This window comes from Piliocolobus tephrosceles, chromosome 13 (assembly GCF_002776525.5).
Source record: "Piliocolobus tephrosceles isolate RC106 chromosome 13, ASM277652v3, whole genome shotgun sequence".
In the NCBI taxonomy this organism is placed as follows: domain Eukaryota; kingdom Metazoa; phylum Chordata; class Mammalia; order Primates; family Cercopithecidae; genus Piliocolobus; species Piliocolobus tephrosceles.
In genome coordinates, this window is record NC_045446.1 from 41,841,013 (window position 1) to 41,863,860 (window position 22,848).

The 22,848-nt window shown below is 35.9% G+C and overlaps 1 long non-coding RNA gene across 1 annotated transcript in view; it reads left to right on the plus strand.

Moving 5' to 3' along the window:
* The first annotated feature begins 298 nt into the window (after window positions 1–298).
* LOC111525868 overlaps window positions 299–22,848 on the plus strand; it is a 50,185-nt gene continuing 27,635 nt past the window's right edge. The window contains exons 1-2 of the long non-coding RNA XR_002726223.1: window positions 299–403; window positions 12,192–12,328. This is a non-coding gene — a long non-coding RNA (uncharacterized LOC111525868). The remainder of the gene's footprint in view (window positions 404–12,191; window positions 12,329–22,848) is intronic.

Consider the following 22,848-nt stretch of genomic DNA (forward strand, 5'->3'; position numbering starts at 1 on the left):
TCCAAGGTTCAAACTTGTCTGAAATGGGCTTTCAAATATTCATCAGAATTTATGACTCAATGCCAAATGTATTCAACTAATACATATGTTAAAACGCACACTACACGTCTTACTTTTGACTAATGAGATTTCAAATCCACCCTGATTCACTCCCGTTTACAGAAGGAAATTAAAAAATTGATTGGTTACTTCCTTGGCTGCATACGGACACCTTGATTGGCCAGCTGCCGTGGCTAGGCAACCAGGCGGAGAATCTTTGGAACAAGTAGCAGACTTCATCACAGCAGGAGCCGTGAGGCAAGAAGCTCTGGGATCAATTAAAATGCCAGGCTTTTCCAGGCTGGTTTCCAGCGCATCTGTGCATGATTCCACATAAATTTAGGGAATTAGAGATCAGACAAAGGTAAACATTTCTGTGCTTTGCTTAGCATTGATTTAGAATGCGAAGATGAAATATACCACAGTCATCCAGCCTGGAGGGGGTTTACACCTTCAGCTGATTTTTTTTTCCTTCCTCAATTGCTTCATTATTTTAGGTATGTTGTAATCGAAGGCTGCTTAAATCATCTGTGTGTTCCTTTGGGGAGGGGAGGAGAAAAAGAAACAAAAGAAAAACCAGTTCCTACTTTCATAGACTAAACAGTAGAATGACTCATTCTTTAATTTTATAATCACACCTCTTAAAATAAGAAATTATTAATGATCTTCATTTTCCAGCTATTTGGTTTCCTGAACTTCGGTTAGATAAAAAGCTCACTCGTGTCCTCCTAGAAAATGAAAGACTGTTTCTCCCTTAAAGTCTGGAAAGTCTAACCTTTTGTGGAGTCTTCTCTCCCTTTTTTTGCTTGTTTATTTGTTGTTGGTTTTTGTTTTCTGTTGTTGTTTTCTTACCTTATCTATCAGTTAAAATCTAAGGTTTTGTTTGTGTTCTTAGTACGGAAGGTCTTTTAATGCCTGTATGTTGCGGAGAGGTTTAACTTCTGCACTTCCTTTGTACCTGGGGTGAGGTGAGGGTTAGAGGTTTATCTTTGAAGTACCAAGCAGCATGACAAGGACAGTACAGAGATGAGAAAAGTACAGACAAGTGGCTGGAAACAATGACAAGGCAAACAAATATCATGAACAGCAAATTACAGATTTTAAAATCCTACAGAAAAAGACAATTCCCTGATATCACAGAGGTAGTACAGACTTACCCTTTTATTAAGTAACAAGAAGAAAAGCAGAAAACCATCAGGCTTTAGCTGAGTATTAGGAAGGAATCAGAAGTGGGGCTTTAAGCCATCTTCCAAATGAACATCACCAACTCAATATCTCCTACCCTATTTCCACACCAGTAATAAGTGTTACAAAGATGTCCAAAGTTCTTTTCAGCTTTATGGTTGTAAAATTCTGTGAATTAATTCAAAATTTTAGAAAAGCTGAGGAGAAAATTAACATTTATTGAGCTCTTGGGACTGGGTTCAATGCTCAATACATTTATTCTATTTTTTAATTCTGATGACAATCCTGTGAGGGAGACAGTATCTCAATTCTACAGGTGAGGAACCTGATGTTTTCATTCTATTAATCAAGCTCATATTATTTCTACTTCCTCTACCCTCTGAATTATGTCATCCTCAAGAATTCTTATACAATGAGGACTACCCACCTAAAGTTTGACTTAGGTGAAATAAATCATTCATTCTATATGCATTGTAAACATAAGTGCAGTATAATATAAATCTATAATGACCACTTCCGGGAGAACATAAAAGCTTAAGAAAACATCAGTTAACGATCTCTTGCCATTTGGTCAGCAGACTGTGTGAGAAATGGCAACCTCCCAACAGAACACAATATACGAGAGGGTTGAGAGTCAGACTCTCAAGTCTGGTATTCCAACTCTAGATACCTTCAGAGTAAGGTGATACAGATCTTGCCAAAGTACATGGTGAAATATTTTAATGCGAGAGTGAGTGTAGGTTAAAACTCCAGCAGCTTGGAGTTTTAATATTCTGTCATCCACAAGTGCCTGTAATTAATACTGCTTACATTCAGTTGGCATATTTATGAGTTGAGTTTCCTCCATATATCCATTCTTCAGTTTTTCCCTACCTATTAGCAGTGCTCAGAGACCAGGGAATAACTGACTGCAATTCAGTTGAAGCAGAAAAAATTGCCTAAGAAGACATCAATAAAAGAATGATTTCCATAAAGGAACAATTACTTCTGCTACATTCTTTGAGCTGATATAAATCTAATTTTAAAAGTTCTTCATTAGTTTAGAAAAATTCTGCTTCTTCTCAAAGGGAGTTTTGCTTTGCTTTTGCTTCTTTAGAAAGAGAAGTTCCTCAGTAATACAACTCTAGATGGTAAATTGCTATCTTAGTTCCCCACCGGGAAAGGACCATACCCCTGAAGTTTCAGAACCCGCCATGGGTTGTGTTGGAAGCTCTGCTCTGTCAAAACCTGATGCTCTCTGAATTGCCTTTGGGCTATTCTTTTTCTTCTTCTTCTTTTATTTTTTTTTTTCAAGAATAGTACAAATTTACAGCTGAATAGCTTTATCATTCTGCCCTGTAGAAGCTAAGAAATTTGAAAGTCTTCCTTTATTTCCATTTATTCCACTCTCTCTCTCTCCCCCTTTTAATTCAAATTGGCTGTGATTCCACTCTGTCTGTCCCTTTTAATTCAAATTGGCTGTATCTTTGCTGTATAACCCCATCTCTATTTCTGGCTTCTGTTGAGATGGCTGATTAGGTTCATAGTTCATACCATCATTTATCAACTTAACAAAATGTTGGTCAGTTACCCCCTTGGTGTTCTCTTATGAACGTACCTGCTCATTTTTGCAACACAGACAGGCTGAGAATTTTCAACATCTTTAAGTTCTGGTTCCTTTTTACTTAACAATCTCATCTTCAATTCATTTCCCTCTCCTCTCATTTCACTATAAGGAGTCAGGAGGAACCAAGATGCTCCTTCAACACTTTGCTTAGAAATCTCTCTAGCTAAATATCCAATTCTATCACTCACAGGTTCTGCTCTCCACAAAACACTAGAATACACATTTCAGCGGCGTTCTTTGAAACTTTATGACAAAGAACACCTTTTGTTCTTTGTCATTAATATGTTTCTCATTTTCATCTAAGACCTCTCTAGAATGGCCTTTATCATCCATATTTCTACCAAACTTCTGTACGTGATTGTGTATTCTTCAAGATGGGCACTTTCTCTATAGTTATTTTCCTTTCTTTCTGAGTGCTTAACAGATTCATCTTTAATATTCCCTTCATCCCAATATCTGCTTTTTCTAGCATGCACCTCAATCTCTTCCAGCATCTACCCATTACCCAGTTCCAAAACTGCTTCCACAATTTTATGTATTTGTTATAGTGGCACCCTATTTCTTGGTAATAATTTCTGTCTTAGTTTGGGTAGTGATAACAGAATATCATAGAATAGGTGACTTAAAAATATTAATTAATTTCTTACAGTTCTGGAGGCTTGAGGTCTAAGATCAGGGTGCCAAAATGGTTAGGTTCTAATAAATCTCAGTGGCCCTCTTCCTAGTTTGCATGTGGCCTTCTTGCTGAGTCCTCACGTGGCAGGAGGAGAGGAAGAGAAAGAGATAGAAAAAGAGAGAGACACAGACACAAAGAAAGGAAGTTCCCCCCCATGTCTCTTCTTATGAGGGTACTAATTTGATTATAAGAGCTTCGCTGGGATGTCCTAATTACCTTCCAAAGGCTCCGTCTCCAACACCACATCACAGTGGGAATGAGGATTTCAACATATGAATTTAGGGGAACATAAATGTTCAGTTCATGGAAATTATTACAGGTTTTGAATTCAATGAAATAAACAAGCTGATTGTAATAGCATTAGACATTGAGTTTTCAATAATGATTCAGAGAAGGTGCATTGCACTTATTGATAATTTTGCACAAAATGTGTATTCACAAATATGTAAGAAGACACTTCCGATTTTGGTAACATGAATAACATATCCAACATAGACTCCTCACCCCCTCAAAAATGCACAATAGTAGAAGTTAACAATAGCAACAACAAATGCACACAAATGAATAGGTGTACTCAGGAGAATTAGTAAAAATCCCAAATTTTAGGAAAAAAAAAAAAAAGAACTCAAAAGAAAAAGGTAAGCAATTTTATTAACCCTGTAACATCCTAAGGAGGAGAAAACCCTGATATAGGTCCTATAATCTAGTACTTAGGGTGTGTTTCTTAGGGATAGAAAAACAGTGGTTTAAAGCTGGAACTTGGGGCCCTGAGTAAAGCTAGAAGAGCATTAGAGCAGCCTCCTTCATGTAAGTGAGACTAAAAACAATCAGTCCATAAAAAAGCAAGGAAAGTTGACGCTGATTGGGTCTTGGAGTGTGAAAAAGTCTCCAATTAGCAACCGAAACTCTGAGCCTATTCCACATGCAGGTGTGGAGTCATTTTAGCTATCTTCTATTAATCTATATATTTGTCAGCTTGAACTACCACAGCAAAACAGTTTAGCCTGCTTAAGCAACAGAAATTTATTTTCCCATGGTTCTGAAGGCTGGAAGGCCAAGATCAAGGTTCTGATCAATTCGGTTTTTGATGAAGGCTTTCTTCCTGGCTTGCAGTTGGTTGCATTTCACTATGTCCTCACATGGTTTTTCCTTGGTGCATGCATGTAGGTAAGGCAAAGAAAGAATGAGAGATGATCCACATAATTAGGAAATGCAAATTAAAGCTACAAAGTCATACCATTTCACATTCACTAGAATATCTACAATAAAAAAACAGACAGTATTATTAATGGTGAGAATGTGTAGAAAATGGAACTCCCACATATTGGCAGAAATGTAAAACTGGTACAGCCAGTTTGGAAAAGTTTAGCGGTTTCTTAAAAAGTTAATCATAAACTTACTGAATTAGTTTCCTACAGCCATCATAACACAATACCACAGACTAAGAGACTTAACTAATGGAAATTAATTTTCTCACAGTAATTGAGGTTGAAAATCCAAGATCGAGGTGTTGGCAGTTTTGGCTTCTCTGGATGCCTTTTTGACTGTAGACATTGGGCTTCTCATTGTGTTCTCACATGGACTTTCTTCTGTGCACAAGCCTTCCTAATGTCTCTTCCTCTTTTTATAAAGATACCAGTCATACTGGTATGACAGGTCATACTCTTATGATCTTGTGTCACCTTAATTAACTCTTTTAAGGTGCTATCTGCAAATATAGTCACATATAAATTTTGGCAGAACACAATTTAGTCCATTACAAATACAATCCAGAAATTCCACCCCTACTTGTTTACCAAAAGGAAACGAAATAGATGTTTACACATATATTTTACACATATAAAGACATGTATGTGAATGTCACAACAACATTACTCTTAGTGGCTATAAACTTGAAATAATTTTAATGTCTGTGAACTGGTGAATACATAAACAAAATGTGGTCTATCTATCCAATGGAATAATAGCCATAAAAAACTACCGGTCTATGCTACAACATGGAAGAATCTCAAAGCCATGGTGAGTTAAAGCAGCCCCTCACAAAAACCTATGTATTGTATGATTACATTTACATGAAATATCCAGAGAAGACAAATCTATAGAGACAGAAAATAGATCAATATTTGCCTGAAGCTAGTTGTGGTACTACGAGTTAATCACAAAAGTGCACAAAGGAACTTTTGAGAGGGATATAAATGTTTTAATATCAGATTGTGGTAATGGCTGCTCAACTCTATAAATGTCCTAAAAGTCATTGAATTGTATATTTAAAAATGAGTGAATTTTATGTTATAACTTATACCTTAAGCCAGGCACGGTGGTTCATGCCTGTAATCCCAACACTTTGGGAGGCCGAGGTGGGCGGATCACCTGAGGTAGGGAGTTCGAGACCAGCCTGACCAACGTGGAGAAACCCCATCTCTACTAAAAATACAAAGTTACCCGGGTGTAGTGGTGCATGCCTGTAATTCCAGCTACTTGGGAGGCTGAGGCAGAAGAATTGCTTGAACCCAGGAGGCAGAGGTTGTGGTGAGCCGAGATCGTGCCATTGCACTGCAGCCTGAGCAATAAGAGTGAAACTGTGTCTTGAAAAAAAAAAAAAAAAAAATATAAATATATATATATATATATATGTGTGTGTGTGTATATATATATATATATATCCTTGGAAAGCTGTGAGGAAAAAGAAACATTTAAGGAATGAAATAGTGTAGGTGTTCATAATCCTTGCACTTTCTCATTCTCCTTCTCCATATGCCACATTCCTTTCTGAAAATGACCTGCTTATTTTCCAAGTATTTCTGGGCATTTTTTAAAAAAACAACTTTGAAATGAGCTATTGATCATGAGCCCTTGGTCTCAAGAGAAATTACACAGTCAGTGCTGACTTTCTCTTATGGAAGCATTCATTATATGGCATCTTTCTTTTTAGCACTGTTTTGTTCTGATTCAACACTAGACAGTGAATTTCTTTCAAAATGTTAAATAAACATATTTTTAAGCATTACTCTTCTCTGGTGGCAAATTAGAAGTCAAATGCAATATACAGCTCTCATTAATGACCAAGGACACACTAGACATCATAATATAGGTAAGATGTAAATTTGTTTTCTTAATAAATTACATGTTGACAATTACATTCATTTTATAAATTTTCGTCCCAGACATTTTCCCTTAAAGGAAAAATCATAGACCATGAGATGGTCTTTCACATTCATATTTCAATTAGAGAATTTCAAGTGACTGTGGAAAGGTTAATGCCACTAAGATGCTTTCTCAGAGCCCAAAAGTCTTCACAATCCCTTTGGACCTGGCCCCATTTCCCAAGCCGAAAGTCATTTCCATCTGTATTCTAAGAGTTTCATTGAGCTTTTAGATTTGTATTGTGCTACTTACAATTTCATACAAGTTGGATACACTTTTGCATCTAGAGGCAGTTTATGTCTTAGGCCAAACCCTGAACTTAATTAACTTACCGTAAACCTTCTTACCTTATAGCTATATCAGACCATAACACCAGTGCCCAGTTTGTGAAATCGATGTAAGGCATGCAGTAGGAATCTCTTTCTGTGTCAGCTAATGAGGAATTCTTTTCAAATGTCAAAACCTTCTACCAGATAGGCATTTTTAATCATTCCATTTTGATAGTACAGGGGTCAAAGTTCAAATTATAATTGCCATAGGACAACAGTAAGAAGCAGATCTTTTCCTAATTTCCTTGAATTGCAAGTTTAAAAAATCAGATATTAAGTGATAAAAACAAAAACTGAAAAACTAGATTTGAAGTATGATATGATTAAAATTGACCAAATTCAGATTCAGGTGGATCTGAATTTAGTTTCGGTATTGCTTCTCATTAGCTATGTGAACTTGGGCAAGTAATTATTTTACTTCTTTAATCTTTTTTTTTTTTAATGATAGAAGGGCATACGAATATTTATTTCCAAGACTTATTCTGAGGAATGAGTGGGAGTTCTTAAACTGAGATATTTGAACTACTTTCAGGGTGATTGTGAAGCACTGAAACTACAAGAAAACATGTGTAGGTTGTTTGAGTGTTCATAGCTTTCATCAGTCCTCAAAGGAATTTCTGTGTTCATGAGTCACTAAGAAGAGATACATAGGTGTTTGTAAATACAACTTTGATAACACTTGAGAATATGTCAGTAATGTCAATAATCTATTTCCTTCTTCTTTCTGAAACATGATCATATTAAAATTACAAACAATATAAGATTTCATATTAAATACTGTTTTATACCACATGTATAGATGTTTTCAACAGACAACGAGAAACAACACTCAGTTTTGTTCTATACAGACCTTCAACGGATTGAGCAAAGCCCATCTACTTTGGGGAGAACAATCTGCTTTACTCAGTCTACTGATTCAAATGTTATTCTCATCCAGAAACACTCTCACAGATACACCCAGAGAAATACTTAACCCAATATTGAGTACCCATGGTTCCAGTCAAATTAACACATAAAATTAACACTGACATAATAGATTATGAAATAACTGTCCCTAGAGGTAAAATACATGTTCTTAATATAACTTAGCAGTTATTCATGCAATAGTTTACTTCCAATATTTAGTCTTATAGAAACCACAATTGAAACACGTATTTCCTACACTAAATGCTTCCATGTTGACTAAAGATTGCTAATATCTAGAACTTCTGCTTATAACCTGCTTTCTCCTATTTTATTTTCCAGTTATTATCTTTGTAGAGTTTTATTTTGTCTAATAGGTTATTTGTTCTGCCCTGTAAAGTTGCACTGTTTTTTTTTGCAGTTTCTCAGAGTTTTTGCAAACCATTCAGCAATTTTCTTCAAATTTTTAAACTATTAATAAAGAAAACCTCAAAAAAGTATACAATGCTTACATTTTTATGCATTGAGTCAAGTTCAAAGTTAGTAACATATAATTTGTAAACTTATTTTCAATGAGATTAAGTAAATAAATACTCAGAAACACACATAATTCTTACAGCAGTGACTGCGTGTCGGTTAACATTTCTAGGCTGAGCATTCCAATTCTGAAAACCCCAAATCTGAAATGCTTCAAAAGCCAAAACTTTTTGAGCATTGATATGACAATAAAGGAAATGCTCACCATAGCATTTGGGATTTGGGATTTTCAACCAGTAAGTAAAATGTAAATATTCCAAGTCCAGTCTGAAATTTCCAAGATTTAACTGGTTTGGTGTATAACTTTAGCGGTTTCACCTAGTATAAACTTTAGATTTAAGACTTATTTTTCAGGGTCTTTTCACTTAAAGAGACACATTCTCACTTTTTTTATGAAATATTATTTTTCAGGTTCTTTTTATGATGATTCTCTTATCCTTTGAGTTTTTAGTTAAAACTTCATTTTTTTAAATAAGGTCTTTCTTGACCATAAAATGTAAAAGAACCAAATTTCACCCGCAGTGCAATTAATATTTTTTACTTCCTCAGACTCATCAGTATCTGAAGTGCTCATTTGTTTACTTATTAAGACTTTCCCTCTCTCAAAGGAAAGCACTTAGTACTTTCTATATAGAGACTGAGTATCCCGTATCCAAAGTGTTTGAGACCATAAGGGTTTCAGATTTCAATTTTTTTTTTTTCAATTTTGGAATGTTTATGTTATACTTACTGGTTGAGCATCCCAAACCCAAAATATTCCAGTAAACATTTTCTTTAACCATCATGTACTCAAAAGGTTTTGGATTTTGGAGCACTTCAGACTTTGGATTTTTAGATTTGCAATGCACAACCTGTAGTAATTACACAATAAACACTGAATAAATAAATGAGCTAATGAATGCTTAAGATTATGTTGCTGTGTTAGTCCACTTATGTTGCTGTAAAGGAATACCTAAGACTGGGTAATTTACAAAGAAAAAAGGTATATTTGGAGTCACAGTTCGGCAGGCTGCACAGGAAGCATGGCACCAGCATCTGCTCAGCTTCTGGAGAGGACCTCAGGGAACTTATAATTATAGCAGAAGGTGAAGGGGAGCCATGTATCACATAGCAAGAAAGGTAGCAAGAGAGACAGAGAGAGAAGTGAGGTCTCAGACTCTTAAACAGATCTTGCATGAACTCAGAGTGAGAACTCACTCACTACCATGAGGACAGCGCCAAAACATTCATGAGGGATCTGCCCTCAGGACATGAGCCAAATACCTCCCACCAGGCCCCACATCCAGCACTGGGGATCACATTTCAACATAAGATTTGGAGGCAACAAACATCCAAACTATATTAGTTGGTTGGAAAGATCATATGAAAACTCTTTGGAGTACATTGTAAATATATATACGCCTAAAATGAGTTTTAAAAACTTTTCTCTGATGATAAGAAGAAATAAAATGATGAAAACCCCCAGGCACCTATAAATTAAGGAGAACCAAGGTGGAACTGTGGTGAGAACTGTGTGAGAGAGAAGACTCTGGAGGAATCAGAAAAGGAGAATTCAAAAAGTAAATGCTTTGGGAACATTGTTATCCATGGATCTTTCTCATTTTTATACTGTTTGCAAACAAAGGCACTGGCTGCCATTGTTCCCCATCGTATTTTCAAGGCTGCTTGTATAGCAAATGGCCTTGGTAGATGTAGATATAATACCCCCAACTCCCAGAGCAAAGGGTAGCTTTGATAACTGTCTGGTATACTAAAGATAATGTCTCTTCCTGGAGCAAAGGTCACAGGAAATGTGAATGCTTAGAATCAGACAATCTGTATATGAAATCTGGTTCTGACACTTATTGGTAAGGTATTTTACCCATTTTGGATATCAGATTTCTAATTTTGTGTGACAGTTTTAAGAAAATATGCCTCAAGAACTGTTTAAATAAATAAATAAAATGACATGATGACTTGAACCATGTGTCTTAGTCTGTTTTGTGTGTTGCTATAACAGGATACCACAAACTCAGTAATTAACGAAATACAGAAATGTTTCGGCTCACAGTTCTGGAGTCTGTGAAGTTCAATATCAAGGTGCTGGTATCTGACACATGGTTTCTTGGTGTGCTATGCTATGTTGGAAGGTGGTAGGGTAAAATGGAGAGAGAGAGGGAGAGAGAGCCTACACCTGAAAGCCCTTTTATGAAGGCACTCAACCCTCAATAATTCTCCATGGTCTAGTTGTCTCTTAAGTCTGTACAATGGAAATTAAATTTTAACATGACTTTGGGAGGGACCAATCATTCAAATCATAACAGCATGATAGGCATATCTTTTGTGCACAATTGCTTACTATTTCTATCCTTGTTTCACCTTCCTTTTTCTCTGCCTTTCATCTTACCTTCTTTGAACTGTCTTTAGAAAATCAAAATGCCCCCATTTCCTTAGACGATCACAACCCACCTCAAACTGATAAAGAAACTGACATTTATAGAACACATCCAAATATAATCATCCTAAAACTTTTTGGACAAAACAAACTAACAAACATAAATACAAAGCAGAGATTATAGAGGCTTAGACAATTAGTCAAACTCCTCTATCACAAAGTATGTCTTTCACCCAGTTATCTTTCCCTGACATACCAACCATCTATTGCGCACTCACCAAGTGGGTATATTGAGAGAGAAGAGGAGATGTACTAGTATGAAATGAATTCAGCCCAGATAATAGGAAACCCAGCCAACAGTGGCTTGAACAAGTAAAAGGTTTATTTGACTCTTGCAAAAAGAAGCCCAAGATAATTTGGTTTAAGTGTAACAATGCCATCAAAGACCTTTCTAATATGCCACCCTCAACATGCAGTTCTTCAGCTTCTAATATGCCATCCTCAACATGAAGGTCTTCAGCTTCAAGCTTCTCTCTTCTTGGTAACATCAGATGAACTGTGTGAATTACATGCATTCAACTCTAGTACCTCTTGAACTCTCCTTTCAAAGTTCTTTCAGAATTCCCTAACAGCATTTACTGACCAGAGATCTCACAGCCTACTGGTATTTAGCCTCAGAGACATTTTACCCAATGGGGAATGGAGCTGTATTCCATTTCCAGAGTGCTGAAGGTTGCCACCAGCCTTATACAGCTTTCTTTCCATCAGAAGATCCATGGTATTTTCTGTATCCCAATATGGGACAAGGATCAGGCACCAAGCTTTTTCATGTTCTCTTGCCCTCTCAAGTAGAATTCTTTCTCTCTCTCTCTCTTTCCCTCTCTCTTATTTTTTACCCTAATATCTTTATTATGTTGAAATTAAACAGATTGTTGCAAGTGATCATATCTCAGGTTACATTCCTTTTCTTTCTCTGAGAACACCAAGAAAGATTCACCATAATCAAGAATGGCAGTTCCAGTGGAAGGAATGACCCTCCTGATCCCTTGGCACAGGCACAACTAGGTGGAAGCCTGTCAACTCCTAAGTTGAGGCCATGAGAAGGGTGTAGGTAGGAGGAAAAAACACAGTGAGAGTATTTCTAACAGGCTCATAATTAGGTAACTGTGTACACATACAAATATATATGTGTGTGTGTACATATATATATATAATGTACACACACACACACACACACATTTTAGAAAACAAAAAATTCTGTGCCTGAGTAGTTACATGTAGCTACAGCAACTTCACAATGAATCCAGAATCTAGATCCTTCCATCTTTCTGTGTGACTAACCATAACTAATGTTTCTTGCTCATAGTTATAAGATAGCTGTTGATGTCCCACTCACAGTTATAAAACAGCTGTTGATGTCCCACTCACCAGTTAGAAGGATCGAGAAGAAGCTGCTTTCCAGGAAATCCCAGTCAACTTCCAAATAGATCTCTTTGGTCAAACATGTGTCACAGATCCAACTCTTTTTTTGTAAGGTAGTATGGGGAATAAAATATTTAAGTAGTAAAATTGGGCCTCTGCCAATAAGAAAGAAGGAGAAGATAGATATTGGGTAGATAACTAGCAGCATCCTCCATGTGATAAACTGGAATGAAAGACATGCTAGCTTTGATAAATTACATCTGCCTCCATTTGTTAGCTCTTGTCACATGTTGAATTATTTTCTATTGAATCCAAGGAATGCACTTAAATTACATTCAAGTTTTCAGTTCGAAATGAAAGTACCACATTTGTTCCACTCTACTCTTATTATTTCCACCAAACCCTGAATTTCTCCATTCCTCACCACTATGTTCCATGGTATTACATTCAAAGTCTCAGTCACAGCCCACTGAAATCCATAGCAGTCAAATGGTTAAAAATCAGAGTTCCTAGAAAATCCACCTGAGATGATTAGTTAAAGCAATCTGAAAAGCAAGACATTTCACTGCCTGCCACATAATGTTTCTCCAGGCTCAGCCCCTGTAAAAATAAAATATCGTTAATGGAAGCCAACTCGTTACCCCATAAAATTACTACAACACATGTGCTTGAAAATGTAAGACAGATATTCTTAACTTGGCAAGCCACAGGGAACCACAGAAACGTTCTCCAAGAAATGATTTCATTTTGTTGGTTTTATATTTAAAGTCACATTTTTGGCAGGCAATCCCAAAGACAAAGTTCCAAGAGTAAACTGGCCTATGGGATAGAACTCAGACTTCTGGTCACTTGCCCACACGTGTTTAAATCACTTACCTGTCCTTGTATACCTGACATAATGATCTGGGAGCCTAGCTCTGTTCCTTCTAGTTGTAGACCTCTTTTTGCCATCTTTTCTTCTACCCTCCATACTGAGTGTAGTTTATTACTTTAGCACACATATGTGGGGTTATAAAACAGTCTAGATTTGAAGTGCTACTCTGGCACTTAATAGTAATGTAACTTAGACAAATTACATAACCACATTTTGCTTCAGTTCACTCATCTATAAAATAAGCATCACAATAATGTCTATGTCATAAAGCTGTTACGAAGATTGAATCAGTTAATGTATTAAAGTTCTTAAAATAATGCCCAGCATGTAGTGTGATATAGGTGGTAGCTCTTATTATTATCACCCAGCTGGATAACAGGACATGACCTAAATTAGCCAGCAAAATGACTCCCTGAGGTAAGTCAGCTAAAACCTGAATAAAAAAATTCTGTAGAAATGTGTGTGGAAGCTGACAGATATTCCCCTAAATACTACAGTGATCAGGGAAAGTTACCTGGGATTCAAATTCACTATTTCCTCTGGATGCTTAAGGACTGTGAAATTTTAGTGAACAGAAGATTCTCAGGGTTTATCTCATATAGTTCCTTCATTTTATAAAGAAAAACTCGATCTATGAGTAAATACAAGGTTATAAAAGTAATTAGTGGACAGCTTCCTGGGCCCTGATGCAGTGACTTTTTTTCTTATATTAAGGTAAGATAATTTCTTTATTCCCTCTCAAGTGATGATAGGAAGAGAAAGACAAGAATCTGAAATAGGATGTAAATCTCCATAATCTCTGCTTACAAAGAGGTCCATTCCAACTCAGAAATATTTACTTAACACAGAATCTTGAAACTGTAGAAGTAGTTGGGCTTGGAGCTTTATAACTGTTTACTCAGCTGATTATCTCCATTTCTTACAGTGAAATGTGAAACTTGTTTTTTAAGAGTGTATGTGCAGCTTGAAATCTTCAAGAAAGGCAAAAAAATGTGAGTTAGGTTTTCCCATTTGGGTGCCAAACTTACAACCTTAACCTTTTCTTCTTCTCATCTTTGCTTCTATTATTCTGATTTCAGAATAATGTCCAGCCCCATTATATACATTTCTGTAGCATTTTCAGTTCCCAGGGGTCTTCCTGATTTGACTTATATTTCTCAACAATTGTCCAATTAGCTTTATCATCCTCACTTGACCAATGAGGAAATCAAACTTAGGAAGGATTCAGCGACACTCTTCTATGATCACTAAGTAAAGGGGAAGCCTGATTAAAAAACGACAACAACAAGAAACAAACAAAACAAAACAAAAAACAAAGAGACAGGTTTTCTGAGTCATTCTCTCTTTCATTTATTCAATATTATCTTGCCAATATGACTGTGTGTTTCCCATGTGCACTAAGGATAAGTGTTTTTTTTGTTGTTGTTGTTGTTGTTTTTTTTTAAAAAGTCACTCAAGATCCTTTCTTAAAGCTTAGCTTATATCCAGGTCAGTTATGTTTTTTTCTAACACACAGTAAAACTATTCAGTGTTATCAATGAGTTCACATAGTAGTCAAAAGGTAAACTATACCTGAGATATCAAGTATAAAGAAATAAGAGGTTTTTAGAGTAACTTAATATAAAACAAATTATAAATGTGCTGAGGTCAATAAATCAGTGACCAGATAATTAGAGCCAATCAGAACTACAGACATAACTGAGAAAGACTATCTGTAGGTCAGCTTCACTGCTTCCCTCCCAGCCTTACTGCCCCAGTCACTCTACAGCTCCCAGGTTTAGTCACACTAGACTAGTTTCATTTCTTTGCACACCTCATGCAATTTCATCATGTCTTCCTACAATTTGTATTTCCTTTTCATCTTTTCTTGTGCTTCTATTTTTTAAAAAAATGACTTACTTATCATTTTATTTATCCTTCAAAGTCTACTTCAAAAGTGTCCAAGACTGATAAAACTACTGTTGTTTAGGAACCCTCAACCAGTAACTGGAGCCTCCTAGGAATTTAAGAGACTCTAGGAAATAAGAAGGAAAAGTCAGTTAATAATAACTTCTCATCTTCATGAAGTTTCTCATCCTCATGACGTCAGGAGACGATTAGAGACCAAGAAAGTGATGATGTGATGTTTCCTGCTCATCCCCTAGTTCAACAATTTTATTGAGCACCAACTATTTTATTTTTCTAAGTAAAAATGCATCATTAAATAAGACAAAAATTATCCTCTTATGTTGTTTTTATTATGATAGCAAGGCAGACAATTACATATATATATATTTAACAACACACATAAATATATAACTTAAAATTGTGGTGAGTGTAAAAACTCAAAAAGACAGTAAGATTATATTTGAGGGAAATGTAGACATTTTGGTTGAATCTCCAGCACTTACTTCATCATCTCTTGATGAATAACAGCAATGCATGATTTGGAGAAGGATTTCAGTTCAAATGGTGGTGACTCATATCTCATATTTATAAATTATTCCCATCTACTTTATCAATGATTGGTTCAAGCATAATCATGTGACTCGGTTCCAGTCAAAAAAATGTAAAACCAGTTTACTGCAGGCATCAGAGAAACTTTAAAAAAAATTTTTTTTATGGAAGAACCATAACAAATTAATAGTTTTATGGTATTAACAAGGAGCCTTGTGGCCCAGACTTTTCCTGAAACCATTTTTACCATCATGAAGGGGGAACCAGCTGTAGGAGGAATATAATGATATGGAAGCTGGAGTTAAAAAAGGAACGAACTTGTTAGGGTACTAAGTCAATCACCTGAAACTCACCTCCTCTTGTAGGATCTCATATTTCCTGCTGTTAACATAAACTTGAATCACATTTTCTTTTACCTGTTCCTAAAAACAAATGACACAAAAGGCTAGATGGTCAGGCAAGATCTCTCTAAAAAGTGACGTTTGGACTGAAACCTAAATGATGAGAAGTAGCTAACTGGCCAAAGATCTGGAGGAGTTGGAGACAGTCAGGATAAAGAAGCTAAGGAGTAAAGAAATAACAATCAGCTTTTTGAGGGACAGAAGGAAAGCCAGTGTGGCTGGTGAAGTGTGAACCAAAGAGAGAATGGGATAAGAACCAATTGAAACATACACAAGAGTCAGAGTTTTAACTGAGATTTTAATAGATTCATTCAAAGCATCTCTTCTTTGAAAGGTTTAGCAGAAATCGAAGTTTTTGTTATTCTTTCTGAAGTCATATATTTGTCATGACATCCAAAGCAAAGAACACCTTAAATGCTCTCTAACCCCTCAGCTAGGATCCACGTCTCAAATTTGAAGATCCTAAATTAGGCGATTCTGACAGAATGCTGAGTAATATACACCCTTTTGTTGGGCAATAAAAATCCAAGAACATAGGCAGAAAAGATTTGATGGTAAAAATATTATTGTAAGACAAATGGGAAAGAGACAATCAATATTCTGACATCCAGGCATACAAACAATTCTGCTTAAGTGATTTTAAATATCCAGAGCCAAATGGAGAATTAGAGACAGTATTAAACTATCACCATTTATCTTCATAGTTTATTATTGCTTCTAAATCCTTAACATATTGTAAAACTAAATGCTCCATACTTTACTCACCTGTATAACACTTGTACGTATTCTATTTTAAACCTAATTGTTTAGTTATGTGCGTATGTATCTATGTCTTTCCCAGCAGATTGTAAGTTCCTGGAAAAGACAACTTTGAAATCTCTTTTGTATTCCCTCATCCTCTGACAGTTCTATCAATTTAATAGAAACTCAGTACATTTTTGATGAATTAAATGCTCCTTAGTTGCCATTTAACACTGGCAGACAGGTGCTAAGATTCCATTTCTCAATAATTATACTATATAGAATGCTTACTAGGTAAGCTCATTCCAATAGTTTGTGACAAAATTTTATATAAAAGAAGGATTCTATTTCAGTTTATAAATAATTACAGGCTTTTTTGGTCTAACTTCAAAATTTAACTGATGTCTGAGTTTCTGAAACCAACAATTCCTTCATTTGTTTCATAGAAACAACTGCTCTAAATTGCAAACAACTGTCTAAAAACGTACCCACATTCACATGGTACGTTCACCTCATTCTTCAAATATTGGTTTCCTTAAGGAATCAGTTTCTGGCACCCAACATTTGGTTTTGATGTCCTTCCTATGTGTTCGCAGAGCAACCTGGTTTGTATGACTCAACCTATGTAGTTCAGTCTTACTCTGATAGATACACAATACATGTTTGGTTGATTAATCAAGAAAAGTCTGTGACATCCAACTTCCTTCCCATCTGCAAGCTCTTATCGGGGAGACAGTCAACATAATAATGTCTGCAGTGTGACTGATACAATAAATAAATAAATAAATAAATAAATAAATAAATAAATAAATAAATAAATATTAATGCTGTTGATATTAGCAAAGTAGCATATATTATGCCAAGAGCATTCACACACATTATTTCGTTTCATCCTCAAGACTTCTTCTAAAGCCAGTGATCCTTCCTCTGCTCTTCTCCACTTCCACCTACAGGCTAAGGCAATGGAAATCGAAACTCAAAATGAGCTTTTTTTTTTTTTTTTTTTTTTTTTTTTTTTTTTTAATTTAATTATGAAATGAAAATCTAATTTTAATTTTTTTTTTTTTTTTTTTTTTTTTTTTTTTCTGAAACTGAATTTAAGTCTGAAGGATTCTAGAAATATATGTATATAATTCACTTGTGTTCAATGTACTCTATTCATTGAGTCTAAGAATTCCTTGAGAGCCAGGGGAATTACTTATTTATGGTATTCTTTTCAGCCCCCCACTGTAATGCCCAGCAAGTGTTATGTGCCCATTAAAGGCCAATTGAATTTAAACAAGGAGGATCATTTCTTAAAATTCTCAACAGTGAGGCTACAAGTGCAAGAAAAATCTACTTTATTTTCTAGCCAAATCAAAGCTTTGCTTACTCAGATATTTCTTTTTTCAATTATTCTGCTTAACCAAGATTTTACTGAAGTAAAATAAGTCATTAAATAAAATCAGTTTCTCTTGCAAACTAACATTTTTCATTTTGCTTCACATATTCATTAGCAGCCTTAAAGTATGCTATTTTAAGTATATTAATGATATAAACTTATATATTTAAAACTGAGTATATTACTATGTTTATCTTGCTATTTGCTGGACATCTTAACAAGTAAACTTGATTCGTTTTCAAGCTTTGGAAAGAAAATGTTCCGGCAACTGCTAGTTGATCTTGGTGAATCAGGACTAGTTCCCACAATTAACTTCTAAGATTTTAAATTTGTCAAAGAGAAAGTACAAATGACTTAATGTCTAGAAGAATGTCAGTGCCCACTGTATCATGATCTGCTAGTAAGCAACCTCAGTTCCTCTTCCTGGTTCCAACTAAGGTTAAAATGAAACTTTCTGGATCTGCTTCTGAATATTCTCTATTTTCGGAGAGAAAAACTACTAAATTATTGACATCTCAGTTGACTCCACAACTGATATATTTCAAACTGTGTGTTTACTTTAAAGTATTGCTTTACCTTGACATATTTAATACACTTTAAAAATCCCTCGAAAATGTAAGTTGACATCGAATAAGGAAAATGAAATATTTTTATCTGTTTCAAACAAATGAAGATATAAAAGATGCTGCCATTTTTTTCCCTGGTTTATCATGTAGTTGCTGTTATACAAAGAGGAATTAATTCATCATCAAACATCTGTACTTCAATGTCAACATGCGGTTCAGTAGCAAACAAGTGATTCCATGATTTACATGAAGAGCTAGCAGGTTTTAATTTTAGGTTGAATCAGTTTCTAGAATTTCTTCTAAAATTTGAGCCAATAATTCTGGGGAAATCATCTGTGATAAGTGATGAAGATAATATGTCGTTGTTGTTGTTTGTTTTATTTGTTTGTTTGAAAGACATCCTGGGATTCCTGAGGAACATAAAACAGCTAGAGTCACTATCAAATCAGGCTGGGATTCTTCAGCTCTAATGCCAGTCCATATCACTGTTGAAGCATTCTCACCACAGGTTATTCTCCTGTTAAAGTGGCAATTTGAATATTTCCTCCAAACCTTTTGTTTTAATTATTAAATACAGTTGCCCAGAGAGATTTTTGTTGTTGCTGTCAGACTTTATATCAGGTAGGCTGTATTCTCTGCATTCCATAAAACATTTCAGTATCTCAACAATCAGCTACTTGGTTGCCTTTCAGTTTCTTAAGAAGGACAGTCACATGTCACAAGAGAACTCAGCCAGGTATAAACAGACAATGAATTCAAAGCTGTACCAACCCCTTCCACCATAGAATCATGGACTTTAAGAAGTTTCAGGGACCGTCTAGCCCAATGTTTCATTTTACAGATGAAAAATTCTGAAGGTCACGTTAGCTCAAGACTTTTTTAAGATCATAGCGTCTACTAGCAGGTACATTTTCTGGCTCCTAGATTTGTTCGTCCTAAATCTCGTAGTCCTCAGATCTTCTCGTTGCCATTCTTGTATCCTCCTGTGAAGGACTAGCATCTTCCAGACTTTTTTTCATATGGCTCCTGCTGGTTTAGGCCACTGGGAGGCACTGGTAGAGGACTGGAAGACTAGAAGAAGAAAGAAGCAAACAGTGCCTTAACAATATCTGTACATGGTAATGCCATAATACTGCATTTTTCATATATGAGTATGATTAGAAAATCAAGATTTAGTCTATTAATCACAGATGGAAAATTTCAATGTTTCAAGGGGCTGGTTAGGTCACATAAATGAATAATGCAGGCACAGTAGACACCATGGAGAACACTCAGCCTATCTAGAGAAGATGGACTAACACACAGCTCCAGAAAACTACTGCCCTGCAAAAAGCTGGCCCATGCTGCTGACTTCTCTGAATTTTTCATTGAAAGGAAACACCTAGAACTGCATGTGAAATTTTCTTTTTTTCTAAGTGATAGTAAGCATTTCAATTTTGAAACACAACTATATGGACCAAATGCAATTTAACTGTGAGTTAAATCTGGCAGGCAGTTTATGATTCTGGCTTTGGGACAACAGCTCACCTCTAAGGAGGAAAAGTGTATTTAAATATTCACCAAGAAGTGCAGGGTTAAAGCACTCACTGGAGTAGTTCCTTTCCCCCACTGCCCTGCACGTCGAATACGTGGTTATTTCAAATAATCATTCTATCTTGCTAAAACATCTTAACATAGCTGCTTAAATATTGCACTTTACTTAGTGTGTTTAAACACAGACTAAGCATGATCATACAGAGTTTTGGGGAGTTAAAAGGGCAACATTTGATAAAGACCATCAAACTGAGTTGCCAAAAAACCAAACAAATCCTGTTGTAAGTACATGGCATACCTTCAGTTATTACCTACAAATAAACCCTGGTAATGAGGTTTGGGATTCCTCTCAGTTGCATGTTGATGATAGATTCTCTGTGGAACTGACTCCAACCCATTAAGCAAGCTTGTTCCTGCCACCATGGCTGTTAATTTGACAAGACACTGTCGCATTAAGTAGAACAAACATGTTTTCATCCAGTCAGCCATCCAGAACCGACATGGCTGTTACTCTAACAACTGGATATTGATTGGAATCACTCACCCCTTCTGACCCTCCACTGGGAGGTGGAGACCAGGCTCAAGCTGACTGAAGATTTGCCTCACTGGCACACATGGGTAGCATATTAAGGATAGCCACAAATTTTAAACCATTTAGCTCCTTGTCATGTTCATCCTTCAGGCACTGTCTGGTTCTCAGTTTCTTCAGTGGAGCAATAGGCTCCCAATAAATCATTGTTTATTAATTTTATAGATCTACACATCCATTTGTGAGGACGAATTTGTGCTGTTTTAGCATTTACAACTTCATAAATGCAAAACATCATAAGGCACACAAAGAAATTTTACAGGAAGTCCAAAAGATAAAAAATTAAAAATTTTTAAATTCTAAAAGGTAGGATGGAGTCTTCCCTCTCTTTTTAATCTATGTGATTGAGAGACATCCACTTAGTTTTTGAATGACCAATCCATTTAATCCAGATATAATCTTAAAAGGCTATAAATCAAGCTAACTGAAAAAAAATGATATTTACCTGATGTTAACTGTTTTTAATCTGGCTATTTTTAACCTGCTTATTAATATGGGTACCTAACATTTAGTAGAGCTTGCTTTTCACTCAGTCATTCATTTACCACAGATAAATTTTAACATGTGAAATTGCTGGGGTATCATTTACCCGTGTCTCTATGTCAATCTCAGCATGTGTTAGAACCTGCTCTGTTCACTAAACTTCATATTCATGACAGCATCCCATGGTTGAAAAGGACCTTAAAGGACATTTAGTCAAATTGTTCACCAGACTCCCTTGCCTGCTCTGGAACAGTCTCAAGAATTGGGCATTCAATATTTGCTTGAACACCTCCAGTGTTGGTAAACTCATTAAACTCATAACCATCTGGAGAATTCTATTAAAATATTAGACATAGATCCTCTTTTTTTCTAGTATAGGTCAAATCCTTCTTCTGCAGGGAAGTGATTCAAATATCCAAAAATAGTAATGATATTCTCTTTTTGTCTTCTTCAAGAGATATGGTTTGAATTTATGTCCTCACCCAAGTCTCATGTCAAATTGTAATCCCCAGTGTTGGAGTTGGGGCCTGGTAGAAGGTGACTGGATCATGGGGGCAGATTCCCCCTCTAGTGTTGTAGAGTTCTCATGAGATCTGGTTGTTTATAAGTGTGTGGCACCTCCCTGCATCTCTCTTCTGCTCCGGCCATGTGAAGTGCCTGGCTCCTTCCCTGCCTTCCACCATGATTGTTAAGTTCCCTGAGACCTTCCCAGAAGCTGATGCTGCTATGCTTCCCTGCACAGCCTGCAGCACCATGAGCCAATTAAACCAATTTTCTTTATAAGTTACACAGTTTCAAGTATTTCTTTATAGCAATGTGAGAATGGACTAATACACCCAGCTAAACACTTCAGTTCTTTGAACTATTTATCTTATAGCAGCAGTCTGCAAACTGTGATCTAAGGGCTGCATCCAGCCTTTCACCTGTTTTTGTAAATAAAGTTTTATTAGAACAGGTCCATTCAATTACATATTTTCTAAGCTGCTTTTAGACTACAATGGCAGAATTGACTAGTTGTGAGACAGAGTGTACAGCCCCCAAATATTGAATAACCTGGCCCTTTAAAAAATAGTTTGTTGGCCACTGTCTTATACCGTGGTGTGCTAAGAACCCTCATCATCTGTATTCTGGATGTCTTTCAGTTTTTCACTACTGCTGTAAGACTGTGATCTGCAAAACTTAAGAAGCTTGTGTCACTTGTTCTGGATACATTTTCTATGAATGTAGAAAAAAGTCCTTTGGCTTACAAAAATTCTCCATCCTAAAGCACAAAGAAATCGTCAGTTAAACCATTGAGATTAGCCTGATTTATAGCAGAAAATATAAAGTTTTGCTGTTTTTCTCCAAGTGTATTCTTATTTTACTGTTCCATCATTGCTTTAAAATATACTTTTGAGTACCTGCTATTGCAGAGCATTGTTCTAGACACTATATAAAATACTAAGACGGAGTTCTTCCCAACAGAGTTTGCATCTGGTTGTATGGAGGAAACTGTTTACAAAATACCTGATATATTTCGGGTTTTACAAATCTCCCTTCACTGGATTATCAGCTGGATAAGGTCAGGCTGCTTTGTCTGCTTGGCTCTGTAACATCTCCCCAGTGCCTAGAATGGTGCTCAGCATGTGG